General features: G+C 48.3%; 1 pseudogene; it reads right to left on the minus strand.

The window, feature by feature from the left end:
- Positions 1-23,722: 23,722 nt before the first annotated feature.
- LOC147711887 (nuclear receptor subfamily 0 group B member 2-like) lies at positions 23,723-24,322 on the minus strand (annotated as a pseudogene).
- Between the last annotated feature and the right edge of the window lie 2,197 nt (positions 24,323-26,519).

Consider the following 26,519-nt stretch of genomic DNA (forward strand, 5'->3'; position numbering starts at 1 on the left):
GAAACAATAGGGCCACCACTCTGTTTTTGGAGGTCGCTGAGGATCTATAGATTAATGCATAATTTTATGGGGCAGCCGAAGTTCCTCATCTCTTTTTAGGTGGGTTTCCTGCAGGGCCACCCCATTTCAAAATCATGATCTATCGGATATTTCAAAATGCTTTGCCTTTTAAGGGGCAAATTCAGCCCCTTTACATGCCAGGAGGCTAGAGATATCGGCATGATTCTGTTGTCCCCATTAGCCTCAAAATTAGGATCTGCGCTTAGCTCATCTCTCTCCTGCTAGAATCGCCTGCCAGGAGGAAACTCTCATTCTGGTCAAAGCATGGACGCGCGGTCTGAGCCCTCATAAGTACATAATAATAGTCCCTGTGTGTGCAGTTACAGCCTCCTGTAAATCCCCCCCCCCAACATTGAACAAAGTTACACAAACAAAACCTTTGCCGGTGCACTCCAGTGCTTCTGGCCATAGCGAAGTGGAAGAAGAAGTTCGTAGTGTGGGGTAAGCGATTCAGGTCTGCGTCTCCGGCTTTCTGTCCCAAAAGATTGTTGGTCACCAAAACCTCCAGTAGCTTTGCATGGTGTGGGACTGTGAGAGATTTTGCAATAACCTTGTTCCCATGTGACATAAGTCCCTCTGGTGTGAATCTTTTCCCTGTTGAATCTCTCGTGTTGGATGGAACTCCTGTGTAGTGAAAAGCCTTTGGTAGCTATAGATCTCACTGAGCTGCAGTCTCTAGCCTCTCGAGTGGCGGCCCTTGACACTCGCATGCCACCTTGAGGGAGTGTCGCTCTCTTTCCCTCGTGAAGTAGACCCAGCAGGGTCCTCCATGCTGAGGGGTAGGCCCAGAATATTCGGCCTTCCTTCAGATCTGTGATGGGCTTCATTTTGTTATTTAACTTAAAGGCCAGACCAATGGGATAAGTCCATCTATACTTGATTTAGCCTGCTCTGAGCTTCGTAGTGCTGGGCCGAAACTGTTGGTGCCTAAGTAGCATCACCGGTACCAGGTCTTGAAGAGGCTGAAGCGGAAGCCCTGAATGGAAATCTCGTCTCTTTTTCTGGCGGCTTGTAGAAATGCCTCTTTAACTTTAAAGGAGTGCATTTTAACAGGAATATCATGGGTGCATCAAAGTTCTCTGCCCTACTGAGCCCCGTCGTGGTGCACTCTCCCATTTTGATCTCCGTGTGGTTTGATCCCAGGATCTCTGCAAAGAGCCCCTCGCTGAACGCTTCCAGGTCTGGTCCATCCGCACCTCTCTCGAGGTCCTTAATTCTAATATTTTCCCGCTGTGATCTGTTTTCAGGTCCTCCGTCTTCAATAGGGCTGTATGTGGCTGAGCTCATAGATCCTGTATGGTGTCTTGCGCGGCCTCCGTCCTTTTCTCCAGTTCCTGGGCCTGAGACTCCACCTCTGGGACGCGTGTAGTATACCCACAGAGTCCACATCTTGTTGGAGCGCCGTCATCCACTCAGTAAGGTCATCGTTCAGTTGGTCCAGGGAGTTGTTAATGTCCACTTTTAATTCTGTGCGGAGTTCGGATTTCAACTCCCTGAGGGATGCCATTAGATTTTCTACTGTGAAAGCCATGGTATCTAAGGTCACGCCCTGCTCCTGCAGTTGCTTCTTTTCTGCTGTAGGGAAGTAGCTGGACACCTTAGCTGGCCCCTTTTTCGGTGCCATAAGTGCAGTCCAATTGTCTCTTCTCTCCGTGGGTGGCCCCCTTCTGTTCAAAGACTGTCCAGCTCTTCTAACGGGTGCCCTTTCAGGCGTAGGATATTTCCCCGGGGTGTTGAGTGTCCCTTGTATCCGAATAAGCTATAGGACTCCATAATGCTGGGGCACTCAGTTTCCCCTCTGGCTCCTGCAAAAATCTTCAGGCGCAGTGAGGGCTTATGCGCAACCACTACTCTGGGCGGTGTCTTTCTGTGAGGCAGGGGCCCTTGCTTCATACCCTCCTGGCCCTCTCTAGTAGGGCAATGTGTCTCTTGCCTCCCATTGTACTCCCCTCATCCTTGCTCATTTTACATGCACTACATGGCAGCGATGGCCACCATCTTAGGGTCAGGCATCTAGGCTCTGGTCAGCCTGCGCTGCATGCCCCATTATCAGGGCACATGAGAGGCATACACTCTCTATGTTAGGGGGACCCTCAGCACCAGTGAAGCCCCCAAACGCCAACAGCAGAAGTCTCTTACCGGTGAGCCCCACAAGGTGAATGATGGAAGCGGTCCGCGGTCTCGTAGCTGGGTGCCTCGCCTTGTCCTCAGGTCACAATCAGGTCTCTGCTCCTCGCATACTGCCACCGCAGCCTCGAGGTCTTGTTAGTGGATGCTGCTGCACTCCTCTGTAAGGTGTTTTGGCCCCGTTAATGCTTGCTTCGCGTCCGCGTTTATATGTTGCGGGCCGCCGCCGTTTTAAGTCTGGGCCGCTCCTCCTTCCCCTACCTTCTCCACTCTCCGGGGGATGGAAATGGCCCGTAACTCTGGTTTTCTCAACCGCCTGTTGCACTGCAGTTCATACCCCACGCTTAGGTGCGCTTTGGGACCATTAAACTCCTGCTAGCATTGAAGACAGCCACAGGGACGACGGAGCAGAGGTGAGCTACATCCTCTCGGCCATCTTGCCTGGCCATGCCCTGCTGTGTTTTTTATTGATCCTGTAATCATTATGTCACCATAAGACATCACTTGCTGGGACATCATTGGGTCAAAGGTTATATGAGGTTATATGATCCTCCTGTGATGCCATTTCGGTGAAAGGGCATGTGATGTCACTTCTGTTACCTATGGTATTTTCGTTAATTGATGTCTATTTTGTTAAACATCTGTTCTGGTTGTAAGATGCAGAGTCAAATGCAGTACATACATTTGCATTGGTGTCCATAAATTTGCATTGGTGACCTGGTTATCAAATACCCAAAAATGTCACTGTTCTGCCCTTCAGGACCGCTAAAGTGTAGTGACGAGAAGTATAATAGGCCATATTTGTGTTTCAACGCGTTTATGCTCCTTTAATTCTTTAACAAAAATAGCATTTGTCAACAGGTGTTACTGAGAATAAAATTATTATAAACTATATTTTGCAATAGGACTGCTTTTCGATTTGTTTCCACATGTCACAACAGTTATTTTTTTCTTTGTTGATTTCTGTTGCGGGCCACTGTGTTTGGAAATAACTTATGAGTTTAAAAGCACCTGCTGCAGAGTTCCTTGTACGTCCAGCAGTTTTCAGGCAACAAATGTCCAGATAACTGGTGATAAATGTTCCTGCTGAAGAGAGATCGAGTTTAGCCTACTGGCAGTTTTGACTCACCATAAAGTAGCACTGAGTTTAAGATGAACATGTACCAAGCAGATTCCAGAATGGCATTTCATGCGGTTAGCTCAGTGGGTTGCTGCTTTTGTCGCAGAGATCCTTTTGTTGCTTGCTGTTCCTAAATTACAATTCTGTAATATAGTACAGTGACCTATGACATTTCATCAAAAGAGCTGCATGCAAACTGCGTGGTATAGGATTGAATGTTATGTTTTACCCCAGTCTTTCATTATCCCAATGTTGCTAAAAAAAGGATTTGTTTTGGTAGAATACTTTCTTATTAGTAAAGCCAACCCCAACCACTGTGATACGTTTTAAATCCTACATTAGTGCTTCTCCAGACCAAACATTCTTAAAATATACTGCCTACTTGTATGGATGACATGAAATTCCTACACCTTTGAATTCTCATTGTCTTAATTAAAAATTTCCTATAGACTGATTTACACTCATATTATTCAATGTCTCTGTAAAATGTATGTGTAATATATCAATGTAGGGTGCCAGAGCACTTTACGAATAGCACTATAAAACAAATAAAATGTATATGAAAGAGGGACTAGGGAGAGATGAGGGGCGCTGTTAGAGGGTGGGAGTGAGGGAATCCGTGGAGAAAGTAGTCATTGTGCGGTGCCAAAAAAGAGTTGCGCAGCAGGCACTACCAGCACTAAAACCGGCCCTGTTGAACAGGACACCCCAGTGAAAAGTGCTCGCCATCCCGGTCAATTAAAAGTAAACAATATAACAATTACGTGAATAGGAAACTTTGGGAACTTACAAGAATCTATAGATAGTAGTTTTAGAAACATTATAAATATCATGAAAATATATCCCGGTAACAAGAACACGGTTTAAAAATACCACATTAGGTGAGATGTTCAGACCAACAGAAGGAAGAAGTTCCGGAACACTTTATATGTGGGATGTTAAAAAGGTCACATGTCACATTGTATCCTAACAATCTAATGTGATTCTTATTCTATTATTTGGAATTCTTTTTAAACAAATAGATTTCATGGGTGATACATTGCAAACACGTGCAAAATAAACTGGGCCTGGGGGTTTGTTTGATTAAACTTTCATGTACAATCTCTATATGTCACAATGATGAAACTTTCACATACAATCTCTATATGTCACGATGATGAAACTTCCATTTACAATCTCTATATGTCACAATGATGAAACTTTCACGTACAATATGTATATGTCAGGATTATGGGAGCTTTTGCTCATTGGGAAGGGAGTTCAGATGCAAGTGTGACAGAGGAGCTGATAATAGCCCCGTAGGTGAACACCAGGAATTGTCACTGCCTTCTTACCAAAAAACGTTTTGCAGCATGCATTAAACCACTGGATATCACCATGCACGAGGTGCAGACAAAGAAATTAAACAAGCATTGTCATAGCCAATAGGTCTCGCCTTTGGGACCTTATAAGTGTTTAGGCATGCAGGACATTATCAACTATAGCTTAATTCTTGAATATGTGTAAAGCTATATCAAGCCCTAACTGTAAAACAAATATATAAATTGCAAACTAAATAATACGTGTATGCCAAATTGCAGGCACATGATGTATGAAGCAAAGTAAACAAGTGGCATTTGTTTGCTTAGAAGAGCGAAACCACAATCTACAATAACTAAATCTGGTTCCTTATGATGCAAGCATGTTCACCTACCTACATTCATCCTCCATTGAGCTGGACGACTACGTTTTGTACTCCTTTTAGAAGCCTGAATAGGTTGTAGTGCTGGCTCCAGAATGCACTAAACACAAGTGAACGTCTGCATGTGCCTGCTTGTGTACAAGTGTCTTTGGTTACATTGTTGAGACGTGTATTTAAATGTATATTATTTAGCAAATATATTGCATGTATATCCCCTATGCTTAATACCGATAAGGCACATATCTACATTTGCGTATGTTACCCCTGCATGGGAACTAAATGGACTGATGGAAGTGGTGATGGAAAGACAGTGGGGAGGTAAATACATGGACGGGTGTAGATGGTTTCAGACAGCAGAGCTATCAATTGGGTTACATCGATCTCATTAATGCCTAAGCCAGCAGATACTTTAAGACCTTCCACATCTATCATGAACATTTGGGATAGCAGAGCTTCCCCAGATGTGTTACACAGATGTGGGCGAAGCCATGGGCAGCACAGCTGTTTCTTTGCCTACACACATATCTCAGAAGCAATTATGATAACATGGCCGCCCCTCAGGTGACACACCTCTGTAAGGCCTGGACAACAGAGCCACCTCTGGGTTACAATGCACTCTGTGACTGCCAAGACTGAAGAGCTATCCTTCAGTTTCCATTGCTATCACTAACACCTGAGAGAGCAGAGCAATACTTAATTTACACACATGCAGGTAGTGCGAGAGTCAGCAGAACTACCCTAAACCCATCACAGCTCTGATTAATGTCTGCGTCACCAGAGATCTACCTCAGGCTACACTACTCTCATCAAGGCCTTCGATAAAAGATCCTTTCCTAAATGCACATCTCTCAGTAATGCTTAAAACAGCAGAGCTATCGACTGGGTCACATCCCTCTCATTATCTGAGACAGGGGAGTTCTATCAGAGGCCCCGAAGCTGTTGTCAACAGTTGGGACAGCAAAGCTTCCCCTCAGGTTAAATGGAAGTTATGATTCCAGCAACGGCTGTCCCCCGCAGGTAAGCACGCTCATGCGGAGTTAAGCATCAGGGTATACAGCTCTCACTAGGCTGTGAAACAGCAGTGCTATACCGGTGGCTAATTTTATGCTACACAACCCTGAGTAAGGTTTGAGACAGCTGAACTGTCTCTCAAGTGAAACAGTCCACAGTATGTTATATCCACATTTGTAAAGCACACCGAACCACCTAAAGCGGAGCGTTCCTTCAGTTTACACTCCTCTTGCTCAATGGTTAGATTCTAGAAACACCTACAAGGGGACCCAGTTGCCAGTAATGCTTGAGACAACAGAGTTACTTGTTAACCTATGCAAGGGCCACTGAACATAATTGATTTTATGGCCATAAAGTTTTCCACTTAATTATGGAATTGGCCCATTCCCACATGGCCTATTATCTGCTGCTTAAGCTGCAGGTTTTAACAAAACATGTTTCCAGCTCAAAAGAATGAAAAGTATCTAAAACGTGGGGACACCAGATGCAACACAGTGGAGGGCCATTCACAAAAGTTGACTGGTCACATTTGAATTTCTTATTGTTGTATGGGAATGCTAAACTGGTACAGATGAGGTGAATCCTGGGCCCAGACTGTGGTGTTAATGTGCACAAAGGACTAAATAATGAAGTAAAACTATCAAAGAAATTGCTGCATATTTTGCCTTTTCTTTGCTACATAATTTAGTCAACCCTACCGCAGAGGTCCCCCTCTTCTCATAATTCCAGTGAACCGGGCCTATGTCTATTGCAGTAAGGATTTAGACTGCAGCTGTCTCAATGGCTCAGACCTCAGAGGAAGGAGCAAAGTCCAGGCCGCACAAATTACACATTATCTGGCCTCAGATTTCAGAGCTTACTTGTGTTACATTAATCAGTATTGAGTGGACAGCAAACCTATCCACAGGTTTAACCGCATCGCTGCGGCAGTGATATCCGCGCTGCGCGGCTTTTTTAAAAAAGCCGCGTTACATGACGAGCTCAGCTCGTCATCAGCACACGCCCCCCGTGGCTGATGACGAGCTGAGCTCGTCATCAGCATCGAAGGGGTTAAGGCCTAGAGAGCAGAGGTATCTCTAATGTTCGACGGCTCTCACTTATATCATCCTCGCCACAAGATCATTCCATTCAAGTCAACCAGACCCACTATATTTGTCAACACTTAATTCTGTTTCTAACCTCTCACCACTTCTTGAGGGAAGGCGGTTCTGAGCATTTTGCACAGTGTAAAAAAGAACAGTCTGATGCTGCTGCCCAGGTAATCCCCCTGCCTCAAGAGTGTCAGCAACTCTGAAGAACTTAAATGCCACCTCAGGAGTTCAACCATTTCTGCAGTATGGTAATCCCCAGTGGTGCACATCCCAGTACAGTGATGTTTGAGTCTGGAAACAGTAAGTGCAGGAACTCACAGGATGACTGCAATTGTAGTGAAGTGCTCAATACTGTCTTAAAAATAGTCCTCCCCATCTGTAAAGGGCCAGCATTGCCCCTTGTGGCAGAGCTGCCCAATTGTGGAGTCTTGGCAGTATCTGAGGTTCACCACAGCAGCCCTGCTGCAAGCACTACAAGGGTCTGGTATGAAGCATAGAAGTGTTGATAAACTATGCACGTGCTACCCTATCACAAGGACAGCAGCCCTCCGAACCGCTGCTCCTGCTGGCTGACCTTGCACTACGTATAAACCCCCCTTTCACAGCACTGTGCAGGAAGCTCAAAAAGTGATGCAATGGAAACTTCTTCACGATGAAAGCCAAAAAAATACATCGCAACAGGGTATTTGACCCATTTCAGGAAATGTTAATTTAGAAAAAATAGAACAAGCAGCAATGAGCAGGAGGTGGTGGGGGACGGAAAGCACACAGTGGCCTCTGGTGATATTTGTAAGTAGTGGGGTGCAAAAGTGCTTGATGAGTGCACTGTGGCGAGAGAACCCGACCGTTATAAGGGGTGTTCGAGAGGGCTATCCTCTCGGGAAAAGTTTGACAAATGAGTAGGTAAATGGTGCATTTTCAATCAAATTTGAGAATGCAAGAATGTTAATAAAGTAATTGTGAAAGTGTAGTTTGACATAAACAAAAATATTGCATTTGATAATAATGTAGGCAGCTGATTATTCAGGAGAATCATTGCTCTGTTTGATTAGCAGAGAGGCAAAGGATTGGATGACCAAGTTTTCTGAACACCTTTTTGACCCACCGACAGGCACTGTGAGAAATTTGCACTGCCTTTAGACTCCAGAGCTCTCAGTGTTGGCCCATTAAAAATGCCTGAAGGCGATTCAGTTCAAAGTATGCACTGTACAAGAGAAATATGGTACACAAAAAATACAGAAATACAACATCCTGCAAATAGAGAGCTCTCTTAAGGATTGGAAGATTAAGTAAAACATGAAATATAAACAGGAACTACATCGCTGGCATGGAATGCCTTAATATTTTATACATTATTTGTTCAGAAATCGATCAGTGTTTTTTGACAGTTGTGGATGGGTTAATTGGTGGATGCATGCATGTAGGTACATACGTATTTATGGCTGTATGACTGGGATGTGGATGGATGAACGGATGGGTGAGTGGATGAATATGTTTGAGGAGGATGGATGATGAATGGGCAAATGTGCTGATGGGTGAATGAATTGATGTGTGGGTTATGAATGAATGAGGTTGTGGGGTGAATAGATGGATTCAGGAAGGAAGGGATGGATGAATTGGATAGCAGAACAGATGGTGTTGTTGAAGAATGGTAACTTGGTGAATGGAAAGATGACATATGATTGATGAGTGATTGGATGGACAGGATGATGGAAGAGGTAGATTCATGGATTGATCCCTAACGGAAGGGTAGATAGATTGGGATTCTTGATAGAAGGTTGAGTAGATGGATATGTGTATGGTAGGATGGGTGCATAAAGCTCTTCTTTAGCACAATACACAGTGCCAACAGCAGTGGACAGAGATTGTGAAAACTTGTAGATTGTATCTAGCTATAATAGTCATTAAACTGATTGGGTGTTAAACTAATTATGTTTGCATATTGCACTTTGCGGTTTTAAGAGCAATTGGCTATTGAGAATCAGTCCGACCCTGCAAAAGGTACAGCAGGCCCAGTCATCAAATTCACACACATGCTTTCAGACATCTAAAATGGTGCTGTGTCTCACCTCCTCTCCTTGAAAACAGTTTGGCAAGCAGCTTTTAAAATGCCTGGCCATCGAACCTGCAGTGAAGCACTTTAATGTTTACAAGCCAAACTAGACGAAAGATACCTGTTTTCAGAGCAGATCAAAGGTTTGTTTCAAAGTCAGTGTGTTAGTCCACCACTGACTGCAGGAAGCTCTGTGAAAACTATTTCAGATCCAAAGATAGTAATAGAATTAATGCAGCACCAGCAGCACAAATCAATGTAAACGGATGACTGCACACAGTCAATCCCACTACGTTACTGCATTGGGAATAATTCAGCCAGATGCCCTTTCAAAGTTGATAATAGAAATACCTACGAGTTTGATAATAATATATAGTATATATTATTTATATTTTCGAAAAATATGTGTTGGGGAGCAGAGAAACACATGAGCAAAAGAGACTGATCCTGGCAAAAGAGATCACCTAATTAATGCAATAGAAAGCAGCACTTGGGAGGGTGTAGAAAACGACTTTGTTTTGTTAGTATTTTTGTGTTTGTTGCTTCTCTTTCCGTATTTTAGTTCTCTGGTACTCGCTCCTCTTTACAAAACATTTAGTCATCACATTACATTTGATGGGCCAAGTCTAGGACATTTTGACAACAATTTAAATGGTTTTCAGTGTGGTAAACGTAAAGGGATTTTCAGTGTGGTAAAGAACAATGTGGTCTATCCCCTATTTGCGGATTTATGTTCTTGTGTTGTACTGAATATATTTAAAGTGCAAATCAAACTTTTCTTGGTGGTTATTCACTTTGTGATTGTTTTAATTAGCCAGCCTAGCAATATATCACATTCATTTGCGCACACTAACTCCAGCATATAACTAGATGATGAACAGCACTGGGATTGTGTCATGACTCATGAATAATTTATTTACCAACTGTATATTGCAGCAATTTGTTAGTATAGAAAGTGTTAGTATAGGCATTGAGGATCCAGAAAAAATGGCACAAAAAGCCTCACCTGTAGCAGTACAGAAATATCGTTGATTAGACAACAGTTCGTGATCAATGCTTTCATGTTAATAAATTACGGTGGACGAGCGCCTAGAGAGAACAGGTGTGATATTTGTTACATACTAATAGTAGCTAGAAGTTAATAAAACAAACAAATCAAGAAGTCCTTGGTACATTCAACAAACCAGTATTGACAGTTCCTCCTGAGAATGATCGTGCAAGGTGGTGGTACCAGGGAAGTGGTGAAAGTAAACCAATCAGTTTTGAGGTCCATTTAGTAGGGAAAGATAAGACACAGGGATGATCAAAATGCATTGCAACAAGAGAAAGATCATGTGCTCTGTTTATTCTGAGGTTGTAAAATAGACATGTAGTCAGATAGATACATAGAATGTACAAAACAAATAACATGCAGTCAAATTAGGCATTCTGCTTGAACTGAGTTTTAGGATAGATAGATTGCATAATCCAAATAACACTTTCAGTGAAAGCCAAGTGAATGCAGGAGGGTCCATACCCTTCTTCACCTTGAAAATAAAAGCAAATGCAAGGTGGCTCCAGATTACAAGGTGGGAACTTTTAAAAATGATGAACGATACTGTAGACGGCTTTAATTAAATTAAAGAAGAACTAAGAGCTATGAGTATGGTAGTAACACAAAACAGATAAGTGTTGGATTTACTCACAGCTATCGAGGGTATAGTTTGTGCAAAAATAGGACATGCATGCTGTACATTGATACCAGGAAATGATGCTGAAAATGGCTCTCTAACTAAAGCCATACAGACGTTGCTTAACTTACAATAGACTATGCAAGAAGAAGGAGGTGCACCAGATGAATGGTTCTCAAACACGTTTAGTTGGCTTCCGAATTGGGTATTCAGACTATTTAAATCCTTACTTTCAATAAAAGTGGTGCTGTTTGTCATGTGTTGTATCTTCCAATTAATATTACATTGCTGTAAAAACGCAGTCACAAAATTGGGAAAGGAAATGTATGTTAACAGACATTTTGCAAGCTTTAAGTCCAAGATGAACGAAGACAGGATAAACTATGAGATAGTCGAAGAATCAACTAAAGGGGAGAAAGTTGGTATAGAAAGTGTTAGTATAGACATTCAGGACCCAGAGAAAATGTCACTAAAGGCTCACCTGTAGCAGTACAGGAATATACGTAATTAGACAGCACTATGTACCCAATGCTTCAAGTTAATATAATAATTACTGTGGATGAGCTCAGAGAGAAAACAGCTACAACCTTTGTTACATACTGATGGTAGCTAGAAATCAAAAAAACAAACAAATCAAGAAGTCCCCGGTATATCTAACAAACCAGTATTGACAGTTCCTCCAGAGAATGATTGTGCGAGGAGGTGGTACCAGGGGTGTGATGCAAGTAAACAAATCAGCTTTGAAGTCAATTTAGTAAGGAAAAATAAGGCACACGGATTATCAAAATACATTGCAATAAGAGCAAGATCACACGCTCGATTTATGCTGAGGTTGTGGAAATAAATAATAATAATAATAATTATATTTGTTAACCGCCTGGTTACACTGACCCAGTGTGTCCCCGCGCTGAGGTAGCAGCTAAGAAAGAGAGTAACATCTAGAGTAGCCTGGTAGCAGAGCAGATTAGACCACATGAAACAGATGGGTCTTTAGACCTTTCCGAAAAATGGATTCAGATTCCTCCAGCTGGAGACTCTGAGGGAGAGTGTTCCACAACTGAGCCGCCAAATACCGAAAGGAGTGGCCGCCCATCCTTGATCTCATAATCTTGAGAATATGCACCATTCCTCTCCCACTTGATCTAAGCAGTCTGGTTGGTATATAGGGAGTGAGGACGTTGTGCAAATACACAGGTCCCTTCTTCTGTAAAATCCGGTGGCTCACACACATGGCCTTAAACTTCACTCTTTCCCTGATGGGAAGCCAGTGCAGGGAGGCATATTTACAACAAGGGGTGGTGAGGGACAGAGTCTCTGAATTAAGCAGAAAGCTCTCACCCAGTCAAGAGATCAGGGCTAGATCCAACACCGTTTTTTAGCTCACTGCACCATCCCAGTTTCAGAACCTGGCTGTATGCAAATTAGTCTGTTCCTGTCCCAGTGCATGATGGGAACAGGGCAAACCAAACTACAAAAGCCAATTCTTACACTGGGAAGGAAACAAGCTCCCGGGGACCGGTTTCTGGCATTACAGCCGTCTTCGGCCCGGTTTGCTTGAATCCTGATGGTGCAATGAGCAAGGGTCTCACATCTGAGAATACCCTTCCACGCTTAGGGTGGACAAAATATTTACAACAAGGGGTGGTGAGGGACAGAGTCTCTGAATTAAGCAGAAAGCTCTCACCCAGTCAAGAGATCAGGGCTAGATCCAACACCGTTTTTTAGCTCACTGCACCATCCCAGTTTCAGAACCTGGCTGTATGCAAATTAGTCTGTTCCTGTCCCAGTGCATGATGGGAACAGGGCAAACCAAACTACAAAAGCCAATTCTTACACTGGGAAGGAAACAAGCTCCCGGGGACCGGTTTCTGGCATTACAGCCGTCTTCGGCCCGGTTTGCTTGAATCCTGATGGTGCAATGAGCAAGGGTCTCACATCTGAGAATACCCTTCCACGCTTAGGGTGGACAAAATATTTACAACAAGGGGTGGTGAGGGACAGAGTCTCTGAATTAAGCAGAAAGCTCTCACCCAGTCAAGAGATCAGGGCTAGATCCAACACCGTTTTTTAGCTCACTGCACCATCCCAGTTTCAGAACCTGGCTGTATGCAAATTAGTCTGTTCCTGTCCCAGTGCATGATGGGAACAGGGCAAACCAAACTACAAAAGCCAATTCTTACACTGGGAAGGAAACAAGCTCCCGGGGACCGGTTTCTGGCATTACAGCCGTCTTCGGCCCGGTTTGCTTGAATCCTGATGGTGCAATGAGCAAGGGTCTCACATCTGAGAATACCCTTCCATGCTTAGGGTGGACAAAAAGGAGGCAAGCGCTTTTTTAGCCAAAGCTCTCCTCTGTAGCATAAGAACTAGTCTCGCAGCTGCATCCTGGATGCACTGCAACCTCCGTATGCACTTATCCGTTCCACCCAAATACAGGAGATTGCAGTAATCCAAACGAGAAGTCACCAAAGCATGCACCATGATCTTCCTAGATGCTATGGGAAGGGTATCCAGGGTCTTCCATAGTCCTCGTAGGATACCGAAACAGGCTCCTGCGACCCGCCTAATGTGGTAATCAAAAGCCAGCTTATTGTCCACCCATACTCCGAGAATCTTCGCTTGTTCGCACGGTGTAGGGGTAGGGCCCAGCGTCTGAGGCCACCAGGCCGATGACCAAACTGACGGAGCCTTCCCTATCACCAGTACCTCAGTCTTGGTACCATTCAGCTTCAGACAATTATTTGCCATCCACCCAGCCAGTTCATGAAGGCAGGACATAAAGTTGGAGGCAGCGTTAGACCGAGCTTGAGTCAAAGAGACCACAAGCTGGGTGTTGTCAGCATAGGACAGGGATTAATCACAAACTTATCCAAGATTTTTGCCAGGAGGGGCGACATAAAGATTAAACAAGGTCGGACTCAGGGTAGAACCCTGAGGCACCCCCTGCGTCAACATGATGTTCCTAGAATAGTGAGCCCCTTGCATAACTTGAAAGCTACGCTCGGAAAAAAAAGAGTCCATCCACTTCAAAGCCCCGTCAATGACACCACCTCTCTTTAAAACCTGCAGCAGGGTATGGTGGGCAACAGTGTCGAAAGTGGCACTAAGATCTAACAAAATTAGGGCCGCTGTTTGTCTATCGTCCACATGCTTCCGAATAGTCTCGGTGGAATACAACAGTGCCAACTCGGTCTAGTGGAGGGCACGAAAGCCAGACTGAGAGGGGTAGAGAAGGTTGTTCTTACAAATGTGCACTGTAAGCTGTATATTCCCAATCTTCTCTGCTACCTTAGCAAAATAGGGGAGCAGGGAGATGGGTCGCAAGTTGTCCAGTTGCTCAGTGCAAATATGGGGCGTCTTTTGTAAAGGAAGCACCACTGCCTCCTTCCATCTGTTGGGGACCACTCCTGAGCTAAAAGACATCTCGATGAGATACCTGATAAAAGGCTCTAGTATGTCCAGGCGCCCTCTAAGCACCCTGGGGGGAGCTGAATCCCTAGGTGACCCTGATTTAATGTTAGCGGCTATCTGCTTAAGAGTGTCCGGGACGGGTACAACAAATTCATGGAGACATTGTAGTGTTGGAACATCCACATATTCCTCCTCCACTCCCCCGCTTCCACGGGCAGAGTCAGGGAAAGAGGAATAAATCTTTTCTACCTTCACCGCAAAATACTCGGCAAACCGATTGCAGGATTCCTCAGATCCAACAACGGGTGGAGCAATAGATGTCAGGGAGGAAATTTCTTCAAAAACCTTAAAAAGTTCTTTTGGAGAGTTTTCAGCTGTTTGAATTCTCTCTTTGAAATAGGCTGTCTTCGCCTTTCTGCTGAGCGAATGGTATGACTTAATACAAATTTTATATTCCTCTTCCATGAGGACAGAGAAATCTTTCCTCCATCGTCTCTCGAAGCGCTTACACCCTGATTTGGCAATCCTAAGTTCTTCCCTAAACCAGGGAGTTGGTTTGCGTCTTTTTATGGACACCTTATCTGACCAGGGTGCCGTGCAGTCAAGGGCGTCAGTAATACGCCTCCCTAGTGCTTCACAAGCCAGGTTTGCGTCTAGACCAAAGGGTGGTCCATCTCGTAGAAGGGCCTGATTAAAAGCCCCCTGAGAGAAACCAGCACACTTCCTGCTTTTAAAACCAATTTTAACTTTCGCCTGTGCTTTGGGAGCCGGAAACTGTATTGTGAACGGTATCCAAAAGTAATCCGACCACAGCATCGGAAGCAGCGGCTCCACAACCAAAGCATCTCAATTGGAAAAGATAGGATCAAGTAAATGTCCCAACTTATGTGTAGGGTATTCCGACTTTAGCAATAGTTAAAGTGTTGCTAATTCCTGGCGCAACTCTTGTGCCCCCGAACTAAGAGCATCATTGAAGTGCAAATTCATATCGCCCAGCACCATTAATTTGTCATACTTTAGTGCAGGTTGCACCAGGTAGTCGATTAAGCTAAGAGAGAACCTGGGGTGGGGCCCCGGAGGTCTGTAGACCAATAGGCCTTTGATAACATAGTTAGTGGCAGTTCTAAGCGTGAAGAATCAGGGGGGCGTGGCCAAGATGGCGGGGTGAGCGGACGCTTCCTCCCGTAGCTCCTCCGGCCCAGCTCCGCTTGAGCCCCGATTTCTGCGCTTCTCTCCCCCCGCGGCTGCATCGCGGGTGAGAGGACTGTGCCGGAGTTCGTGGGGCACATTTTGGTGCCACTTTGGCTTCTGTGGCCCCGGGGGAAGTTCCCGAGAAGTTTATTCTGAGATCGCTCCGAGGAGTGGAGCCCGGGTCGCCCCGAGGAGAAGAGCCTGGAGGCGGAGCGTAGTGCGGCGCTGTCCGCGCGCCTCGGCTGGCCCGAGTGCTGAACAGCGGAAAGCCTGTGATCCCGAGGGAGCGGACTAGACGGACTCCGCGGAGTGAGGTGGCTCCCTGGCCGGTGCCCTGGCGGCGGGCACCATTACTGGACGACGGACCTTAGCCCTGCACCGGCGGTCTCCCCCCTACCCGGGGCCTCGAAGGGTGACGACTTGCGAACTCTGCGCCTGGAGGCGCTGGATGGCGGAGTTCGAGCAGTGCCCGAGCCGGACAAATCAACTGGTGGTGGAGGGAGGCATTGGTTTCATGCTCTCCGGACCCGTTACCATTTGAGACTCGCCCACGGACTTGCTGGCCCGGGCTGCCTTCTTGGGTCCCACCCTCCCGCCATCTTGTCTTTGTGTGGCTGAGCCCAGTGATCCCTGCCCGCGCCCTTCTCACACGGGAGCCTCGGCTGGTCCTGCCACCGACTCATCTGCTGCCCTCCCTGGGAGCACGAAGCAGGAGGCCTACACTTCGGACGTTGCTGACTGTCCTACTGGCCCAGGGGCCGTCTTGCCCAGGCCCAGACCGCCATTTTGTCGCCTGTGACGCACTACCCTTGTCTTCGGCGAAGGCCTCACATCTGGTGCCCGCGAGCGGCGGAGCTCGCCTACAGCAACTGACCCTGGGCTTTGCCGGGCCCCAAGATGACTGGAAGACGAGCCGCAGCGCGAGGAGACCGCACTTTGCCGGAAATGCTCGGCAGGTCCCAGCAACTACGCGACAGGACGCAGCCGTCCCCGGGGGCCTCCCGGGCATCAACGGACGCAACTGTGGGCGAGCCGCCGGTCACGCGGTCCTTCATGGAGGACCTATTCAGCTCCCTCAAGGAGGAATTTCAAACTCTTAAGACCGAAGTGGCTGGAGAGGTCCGGGAGGTGCGCAGGGAAGTCGAGGGCCTGGGCGAGCGGGTCGATACTGTGGAGACGGCGGCTCAACGCCGCGATGAGGAGATAACCCATCTCCAGCAGGATGTCCTCCGCCTCCGGGAGCAATGTGTTGAGCTCCAGGCCCACTCGGAGGACCTCGAGAACAGGTCCAGGCGGAACAACATCCGGGTGCGGGGTGTTTCATCCGCGGATGAAGGTGCGGACCTAGTGGCTTATCTGCAGGACCTGTTCCGCGACATCTTGGGGGAAGGAGCGGATTTCCCAATCCGCATTGACAGAGCACATAGGGTGGGCCGCCAACGCCAGTCCTCGGCACCCCCGCCTGATATCCTGGCATTCTTGCCGGATTTCCCCCTAAAGGAGCGCATCATGACGGAGGCCCGCAGGAAGCAGCCACTGACCTTCCGAGATAGACCTGTGGCGCTCTATCAGGACCTGTCCGCCATCACACTACAGAAGCGCAGGTCCTTCCGCATCGCTACGGACTTTCTGCGAGAGCACGAGACAGCCTATTCCTGGGGTCACCCCTTCCGTCTTATCTTTCGATGGAATGGGGTACTGCATCAGCTGCGCTCCTTACAGGATGTTTGCGGGGTGCTGGGTCTTACTGCTACAGAGGAGGAAGGGGCTACACCCGCATGGCGGCGCCCCGAGCGGCGGGGCCGACGGAGGTCGAGAAGGCGCCCATCGTCAGCGCCAGCGAGTCGTCCAGACTCGCCCACCATCAGATCTGAAATGGCGGAGGCCCTGAGGACTGCGGCCAGGAACTTGCCTGAATCTACTGGTGTGGCCTTAACGGCCTAATTTTTCTCCGGGGGGAGAGGCTCTTAGCTTTGACGATGCTGGGCTGGGGGCTGGGGGGGCGAGGGGGGTGGTGTGTGGCTGGACGTCCACTTGACTGTTTTCTGCAGACTCGCCCATTTGGGCTAGACTGAGACTATGGGGTGTTGTTTTTTGCTTTTTGTTTTGGCTGGTTGCCATAAGGGGGTGTTGGGGGGGTTTCACTGTTGGTTTGTTGTGGGGGGGGTCCCGTCCGAAATTGTCCGAACGTGTACGATGCCGCTTTTGGCCTTCCCTGCACCCCTACCCCGCGCGCCCCCTCCGCTGATCCCCCACCTGCGGCATAGCGCGTTGTTTCCCCGGAGGCGATGCCACCCCTGAAAGTTGTGACCCTTAATGTTAAGGGTCTGAATAACCCCGTGAAGCGTAGGGCGATCCTTTCCCTGTTGGAGGGGTCGCAGGCGGATATCTGCCTCCTGCAGGAGACCCATTTACTTTCCAGGGATTGCCATAGGTTGCGCTCTGCTAAGTTCCCCACGCAACTCTTTTCCTCTGCTGCGACTAAGACCGCTGGGGTGGCCATTCTCCTAGCCAGCTCCTTTAGGGGGGAGGTGTTGTATAAACATGCTGAGCAGAAGGGGAGGCTTTTAGTGTATCGCATGCGCTTGGGTGGTGTTGCTTTTACGGTTGGTTCGGTTTACAGCCCAAACGACCACCAGGATCGTTTCCTGGAATCGGTGTTGGTGGACGTTACTGCCTCGCCCGATCGCCATATCATCTTGGGGGGAGACCTGAATATGGTCTTCGACTCCACTCTAGATAGGTCTGCCCAGCGCTTCCCGCAGACAGGGGAGCTTTCTAAGGCGGTACAGGACCAGATTGCGGAGATGGACCTGCATGACCTCTGGCGCACCATGCACCCCACCGATAGGGACTACTCCTATTTCTCCCACGCACACCGCACTTATTCGCGGTTGGATTATCTTTTGGTGAGTGGCCCGCTTCGCTCGGCCGCCATGGCGGCGGACATCGGGGTCTTGTCCCTGTCCGATCATGCGCCGGTTTCCGGAGTCTTTGCGTGGCCGGCGGCCCCCCCCTCCAGAGGGATGTGGCGGCTCCGGGACACGCTTCTCCATAAGAAATCGGTAGTGAAGCGGGTGGAGGAGGTCATCCAGGACTACTTGACCCACAATAACAACTCTGACACGTCCCTGGCTACGCAGTGGGCGGCTTTGAAAACAGTCGTCAGGGGAGAGTTTATCTCCATTTCCTCGGCGGAAAACAAGGAACGCCAGCGCAAGAGGGAGGAACTGACAGCGCAGGTTAGGGAGCTTGAGCAGGTCCACCGCCGAACGGGGGCTCCTCGTGTTTGGAAGCAACTGAAGGCGGCACGGAAACTCCTCTCTGCGTTGGATCTGGATCGGGCGGAGTACGCAGCGCTGCGCCTGAAACATGCCTTTTACACCGGCGGGGACAGGTGCGGTAAGCTCCTGGCCCATAGGCTCAGGGCCGCGCAGCAACGCAATGTGGTGAAGGAGCTGGTGGGATCCCGGTTTCCGGTGACGCGGAGGTGGCAGATACCTTTCGTTCCTTTTACGAGGCACTGTACGCTTCAGAGCCTTCCAGCACCGGGTGAGGCTGAGGCCTATTTGGATTCCGTGACCCTCCCGGCCTTGGACCCCTCCCAGGCTGACCACCTAGAGAGGGACATTCACGTGGAGGAGGTCATCTCCGCGATCGCACGGCTGAAGCATGGTAAAGCCCCGGGCCCGGATGGCTACACGGCCTTGTTCTACAAGACCTTCTGTCCCGCTGTTGCTCCTCTCCTGGCCCGCTTGTTCAATTCCTTCTCCGAACCGTGTGCCATCCCACCGGACCTCCTCTCGGCGACTGTGTCGGTTATCCCCAAGCCGGGGAAGGACCGGACCTTGTGCGGCTCGTACCGGCCCATTTCGCTCCTAAATGTGGACCTCAAGCTTTATACCGGAATCTTGGCGGCCAGACTGGGTCTACACCTACCAGGTTTGGTGGGGGCGGATCAGGCCGGTTTTGTACCCGGTAGGCAGACGGTCGACAACACGAAGACGGTGACGCCCGTGCTGGAAAAGGCCTCACGCGTCCCGGGGGAGCGGATGCTGCTATCGGTCGACGCGGAGAAGGCCTTTGATAGGGTTCATTGGCCATATCTCGAGCTGGTTCTTGGGAAACTGGGGATCGGCGAGAAGTTCCGCACTATGGTCTTTAACTGCTATAGGCGACCGTCGGCGTCAGTGCGTGTCAATGGACACAGCTCCAGCAGCTTCGCCATTGAGCGCGGCACGAGACAGGGTTGCCCCCTCTCGCCGCTCCTCTTTGCCCTTTATATGGAGCCGTTTGCGCAGAGGATCCGCGACAACCCGGACGCTATTGGGGTGAAGATGGGGCAATACACACACACTGTCAGCTTATATGCGGACGATGTCTTGCTGACCCTAGATGACCCCAGGCGGTCACTCCCTGCCTGCGTCCAGGAGCTGAACGCTTTTGGCCGCGTCGCGGGCTTTAAAATGAACATGGCCAAGTCGGCCGCGCTGGATGTGTCGCTTTCTGCCGACACCAGGCGGGACCTTCAAAGTCTCTTCCCTATGCAGTGGTCCTCCTCCACGGTGACTTACCTGGGCATTTTGCTTGCTCCCTCCCTGCCTGCTATGGTCGCGGCTAACTATTCCTCTCTGGGCAAAAAGATCAAGGAGGAACTCAGCCGATGAAACAAGGGCCTACTTTCGTGGCTGGGCCGTATTGCAGCGGTGAAGATGACAATACTACCCCAGATCCTGTATCTTTTTCGCGCTCTGCCTCTTCAGCCCCCCGTGGGTTGGATACGGCAGGCGCAGGCAGACATCTCCCGCTTTGTGTGGCAGGGCCGTAAGCCTCGGATGAAGCGGGTCCTCTCCATGCTTGCCCCGGAGGCGGGAGGTCTCGGAGTCCCGGACCTCCAGAAGTACTTCCAGGCGGCGCAGCTCCGGTACCTGGTGGAGTGGAGCCGGTGGGAATCGGACAAACACTGGCTCTTTCAAGACCAGGCAGTTGCAGGCCGTACCCTCCAGGAGGTCCCGTTCCTGCGGCGCATCCATCGCCCACCTAATCTCTACGCTTCCTTTATCACCCGGGTCCCGCTAAGAGTGTGGGACGCGGTGTGTGAGCTTCGGGAGCTCACCACTTTTCCATCGCCGTTCACTCCCATTGCTGGCAACCCGGACTTCACCCCGGGTCTGGAGCCGGGGGCCTTTTCCCACTGGGTGAGCGCGGGATGCAGGGCGCTTTTCCAGATCTACGGGCCGGAGGGCGTGCTCCCCTTCCAGCAGCTCCGACAGGAGTTTGGCCTGACGGAGGGGGACAGACTGCGTTACATGCAAGTCCGCCACTGGGCTCTTCAACCCCCAGTGCGTGACGTCGCCGCCCGTTCGATTACGCCCTTTGAGCGATGGTTGGTAACCCGGGCCTCGGACGCCAAACTCATCACTGATTTGTATAAGTTTCTCCAACCCCCGCCGTTTCATTACCATAACCCAGGGAGGGAGCACTGGCACAGGGAACTGGGCAGGACCCTGGGCCACAAGGAGTGGGACAAGATTGCATATCGGGCGAGGCACTCTGCGTACCACACTGGGCTGACGGAAACCTTCACTAAAGTGTCCACCTATTGGTACTACACCCCGGAGCGGCTCTACGAGATGCGCAAAATAGGCGATAAGGGTTGCTGGCGCGGCTGCGGACAGGAGGGTACCCTCACGCACATTCTCTGGGAGTGCCCGGTGCTGTCGGCCTACTGGAAGGAAGTCTTAGATGAGGTGGATAGGCATTTTGAGATCGAGCTTCCGCGCTTCCCCGCATATGTCTTGCTTGGCCTCCCCAATGATTTGATGTACCCGCTGAAATCCCGCAGGGGCAGGCAGATTGCGATTGCGCTAGGCTCCGCCGTCCAGAACATACTGGTACTTTGGCGCACCCCCACTGCCCCCTCTATCACTGGTTGGTTGCATAGGCTCTGGCAGGTACTGGGCATGGAGAGGATATCGCTAACGGTGGCTGGGAATGTTGACCAGTTTGAGGAGCTCTGGCATCCCTTTTTGGCACTGCTGTCCACGGAATTTCGCGAGCTTACGTGTCCACGGTACCTGCGCCTCCTTAGGCTGACGCCGCCGGCGCCAGCGGCGGAGTGAATGTGCGGATTGGGGGCCGAGGGTTGGGGGTGGGAAGTGGAGTTATATGCTTCTAATGCTGACTTTCGGACGGGGATGTTGGGGTATTGTTTTCTCTTCTTTCCTTCTTTGCTTTTCTTTCTCCTTCCTTTCTGGGGTCGAGGGGCTGGTGGAACGGTATGCTTCTCTTTCACTGTGTCGCGGAGTGTTATTTTGGTTTGACCTTGCCTAGGGAGTGGGGGCCTACAGGGGGATCGTACACAATGCCTTATTGCCTATGTCTTTGCCTTGTTACCCTCTGGGGCATCCTGTCTCCCTCTTTTCCTTCTGACTCGCTGCAACGTTTTGCTTCTTGTATTGTATGTTTACCTGACTCCCTGCTCCCCTCCCCGTGTTTTTTTATGCCTTAATAAAATACTTTAAACCTAAGCGTGAAGAATCCTGCTTCACTGTCCCCGATATCAACTGGCTCGAGGGAGCACTGTATATGATGTTTATAGATAATAGCGATGCCCCCTCCTCTACCAGACAGTCTGTCCAGTCTTGTAATCCCCTACCCCTGCGAAGGGCCTCCAAAATGTCAGGTGCAGATTCCATACCCAGCCATGTCTCAGTGACAAATAAGAAATCAGTTTGTCCCTTTATTAATTGGTCATATATCTCAATTTTATGGTTCCTCATAGACCTACAATTAATTAGAGATAGTCCGAGTAGGGGACCTCCCTTCCTGTCCTCCATAGATACCTTCGCTTTAAACGAACAGTGGTCACATTGCCAACTGTAACTCTCTGTTTTTATACTATGCTTACACTTCGCCTTCATAGTTGTACAAAGTGTCTGAGTGCTATAGTGGATGGCAGGCTCAAATCCAGCAGGGGTTCTGGCCCCTATCCCCGGTCAGCCACGGACGGGCACAGACGGACTTGCCTTTGGCGCGCCAGTGGTTCGCACGCTGCACGTGTCCGCTGCACCGCCGCAGAGGCATGCTGAATTTCAATGCGAGCTCGACCAACAACTAGACACAGTGCCTGGCTCGGTCTACCCCGCCCTCCGTGTAACAGTAAACACCGCGTCGGACCAAGGCCGGAAGACTAGGAAATCGAGCGCAGGTAAGATGCAGCCAAGCCCCTAATACGTTAAAAGTCAAACATTGCCCCACATAAAAGATGCCAAGTTAAAAGATGTGCCTTCAAGCTGAGCCGTACTGCAAGCGGACTCGAGGAACACTGCCACTGTCCCTCAGTCCACCTAGGCACCTGGTCAGTTTGCATTTATCAAATAACACGCAGTAAAATTAAGCGTTGTGCTTGAGCTGAGTTTGAGGACACGTAGAGTACACAAACTAAATAACATGTAGGCAAATAGCACTAAGAACATGAATCAAGAGGGTGAGAGTGATTGCACCCATGAATGAAGGAGGGTGAGAGGCTTTACTTTAGTTGTGTAATGTTGCTCAAATATGGCCATTGTCGGTCACATGATTTGTATGTATGATTCAGCACAAATACACTAAATAAAAGACTTCCTCCTGTGGCCAATTTGAGAATTGGGTGGCAATCCTACCTGGGTTCATCACTCTCACACCAGCTGCAAAATAAAACCTTTATACTTTATCACTTGCTCTTTCTTGTTTTCCTACTTCATAGAAATTCTAACCAACAGATTACTTGGATGTCACTGGCAACAAATAGGTAGGAACAAGTTAAGTTCAGAATCACTGCTTTTGGGGTTTTACTATATTGTATATGTGTGTGTAAAACTAGTGCTAGTTTAAACTTTTCTGTATTAAAACATCTCAAACGAATACACCCCTTTCAACCATAGGTGTGCAGGTTAAAAGCATTCTACATATGTGACTCTATTTTAATACAACTGAATGATACCCAATTTATTGTCCTCTGAAGGATGAAGGGCTGAGTAGGCAATAAACATCAGTGTTGTTGAGGCTGTGCTCTAAAACCAGCAGCAGGCATTTAAACCAATACACTGTTGCAGCTTATATTAACATAAAGGCCCACCTTCCAAGAGTATTTGATTTCTCTGTGATATCTACAGTCACGCTGCAAAATAAACACACATTTCAATATTCTTCTAGTTTTCTGTCACTATATACATTGTATATGAAGCATATCCAGTCTTTCTATTATGCGAGCAAACATTCTACAGATGTATAAACAAGTTCTACATTTCCAGCACAATTATTTGCTTAGGCTTTCACCTGTTTTGCACAATAAATATTTTGGTAGCTCCTACCTGGATTAAAGAGAACAATACACTGGAGGTATGCATATTATTTTGCACAGATATCCAAGCTCCAAACCTTGCCCTTGAAACTCTTCATCCTCTGAACGGCGCACCAAGAGGGGCAAGCCTCCGCATTTCATCCTCAGTATCAGTTTGGTTCAGGAGGATCTGTTTCAGCAAACTGGGTGCTGAAATGTATGTTGTGTCAAAATCCACCTTCTCCTGAGCCAGACCCAGGACAAACAGAGAGGCCCGGTACTGTTGCACCAACAGCCGCTGGTACCCAAGTTGCAGCTGGTAAAAAGAGGGCAGGTTTTGAATGAAGGCCGCGGTCTTCTGGAGCACTTTAGAGGCCCTGTTGCAGGTGAGCTCCGGGGCGTATGATCCACTTGGTGGTTCTCGTGACACGTGACATGTTGTTGCTGGTTGTAGCGAAGGGATGGAGGTCACCACCTTCCTTCTGACCTTTGCCCTGCGCTGAGGATTCCCAGCAAGAGGCTGTCGGAGGAGCGGCCTTGCACTGATATTTTTCAATGTTTGCATGCCTCCCATTGAGAGCCATTTCACTTCTTGAGCTGCCTGCGCTGTCTGATCCCTCATCGTGGTTTGCTGGCTCCAGGTGTGCATGGAGTTGTGAGCAGCTCGACCCTCCACCCACCCACAGCATCTGATCAGCCAATCTAAACAGTGCTCCCTTGCTGTTTATGCTAGTAAACAGTACGAGAGCAGCACAAGGATTGGCTCGGTCAGGCACTGCCAGCGCTCCTCAGGAGACTTGGGGCTGCAGCTGTAAACCCCAGGCTCCTAAAGTTGCACAACTTGGTGAGAGTTTATGTGTGCATATTGGACGGGACAGAGCAAGACACCATCCAACCCCACATGCGCACATCACCCTAGGGCGCAGCTGAACCATTTCAACCATGAATCAGGCTCCACACCCGACCCTGCCCCTCACTCACTCTCATACTTAAAGGCAAACTCTGCAATGCCGCCTCTGCAATGCCGCTAACCAACATGTTTATGGGGCCACCGGGGCAACAAAATAAACAGGGGGGCAACGCAATAAAGAAACTGCCCCTTCCTGCACAGGGAGATTAAGTGAATAACGAACAGCAACGGGCACCGACACGAGCAGGACATGCAGTCACTGGCAGTAGGTAGGGGGATGGCATTACACTGGAAGATTAAGTGAATTGCGTCCAGCGAAAGGTGCCAACACGAGCAGGAAATGCAGTGATGGGCTGGAGGTGATGGGGGGGGGGGGGGCAGCAGTGGGCACTGAGACAAAAGAAAAAGTAGTCCACCAAACCTATGTAAATGGACAGAAGTGAACTAATCCATGTAACTGGGTCAGTCTCCTGGGTGTGAATAAAACAGCCAGAAGGCGGGACAAATGTAAACCAAAGGGATTTTGAAAGGCAGACCAAGTTGATACTTGTGGAGAATTCACCTGGAATAGTCATCAGTGCATGGTGCTTTTGTGACTGTTTGTCTGACTCAACAAGGATAAGAACCAGGGAGAGTTTAGGATCAGGCAAAAAACAAGGACATCTAGGAAATGCAATAATAAAAAAAACGAAAAAGGGAACTGATACCTAGAGGTTATGGAAGAATTAGGGAGGGGCTTACAGGTTAGGAAGAAACAAAGGGACAATCGGAGTAATGAAAGAATTGTATCAAGGACAATTTAGGTAGCAGATAAGCGAAAGCAAGTTTTCTCTCAACTACTGGATTGTACGGCTCCTGTTTATCCAGGTCGGTCACTGTATTTGAAATCCCTGCACATGTTTTGCTCCCCCTGTTTCTCTTTCATGTTTCTCCCTTCCTACATATACTTCTTGTGAACTCAGCTCTTGTGTCTGGATTCAGAAATGCTGGAGACGGTCTGACCCAACGTCATGTTCTCGCCCCCAGCATCTCCTGGTGTTCCCAAGCTCAGGGAAGGTCTTCAGCTACTTCCTGTTCTTACTACCATCATTTCTGACCAGAGCATCAACCTATTCACTGTATGGCTGGCGCGTGGGCTAATCTGCTTCTCCCCATTCCATCGGAGTATGGCTGGCAAACTTCAGGGACCTGCTGAGATGCCATCCAGTGTGTTTTTTTTCTAATATCTCGCTTGCCAATTTTCCTCCCCTGAACCTGAATGTTTGAGTGGATTTGCATAGGTAGGGGCTGTGATGCCAAAACACCCACACAACACTCCCTGGTCATAACAAAAGTCCTCTCCTGTGTTAGAAATGTTCAATTTATGCCTCTGTGTGGGTTGAAGGCACACAGTAAAAAAAGTTTCGTTGATTTGTTTGAAACACCTTACAGAATATTATAAAGCATTTACAGAAGATGACAAAGCACAGAAGAACCAGACCCTAAGCAAACTAGTGAGGTATAGATGGTACACTAGGGATCAAGATCTTATTCAATGGCCCAGAATCCTTACGCTGAATCCACATTTAAAGGACAAAAATGTAATACCTTACAGCTAAGGGCGTATCTTCAAATTACAGGTATGGTCACAGGGTCAACCAATGACCCATGTTTTATGCTGACTGTTAATATGTTGAGGATCCCAAAATAAAATTTAAGCCCTTATAACCACAAGTACCTTGGAGGTACCACTACATCATAATAACAAATATTACAGAATAAGGTCAAATTAATAAATACATGCAAAATATCACTTTGCTGTAACCCTGACTTACGCAGAGTAGCCCATGCTAAACATGCAACACAGAAGGAAATAGAAACCTTGTTTAGCC

This window comes from Lissotriton vulgaris, chromosome 5 (assembly GCF_964263255.1).
Source record: "Lissotriton vulgaris chromosome 5, aLisVul1.2, whole genome shotgun sequence".
Classification (NCBI taxonomy): domain Eukaryota; kingdom Metazoa; phylum Chordata; class Amphibia; order Caudata; family Salamandridae; genus Lissotriton; species Lissotriton vulgaris.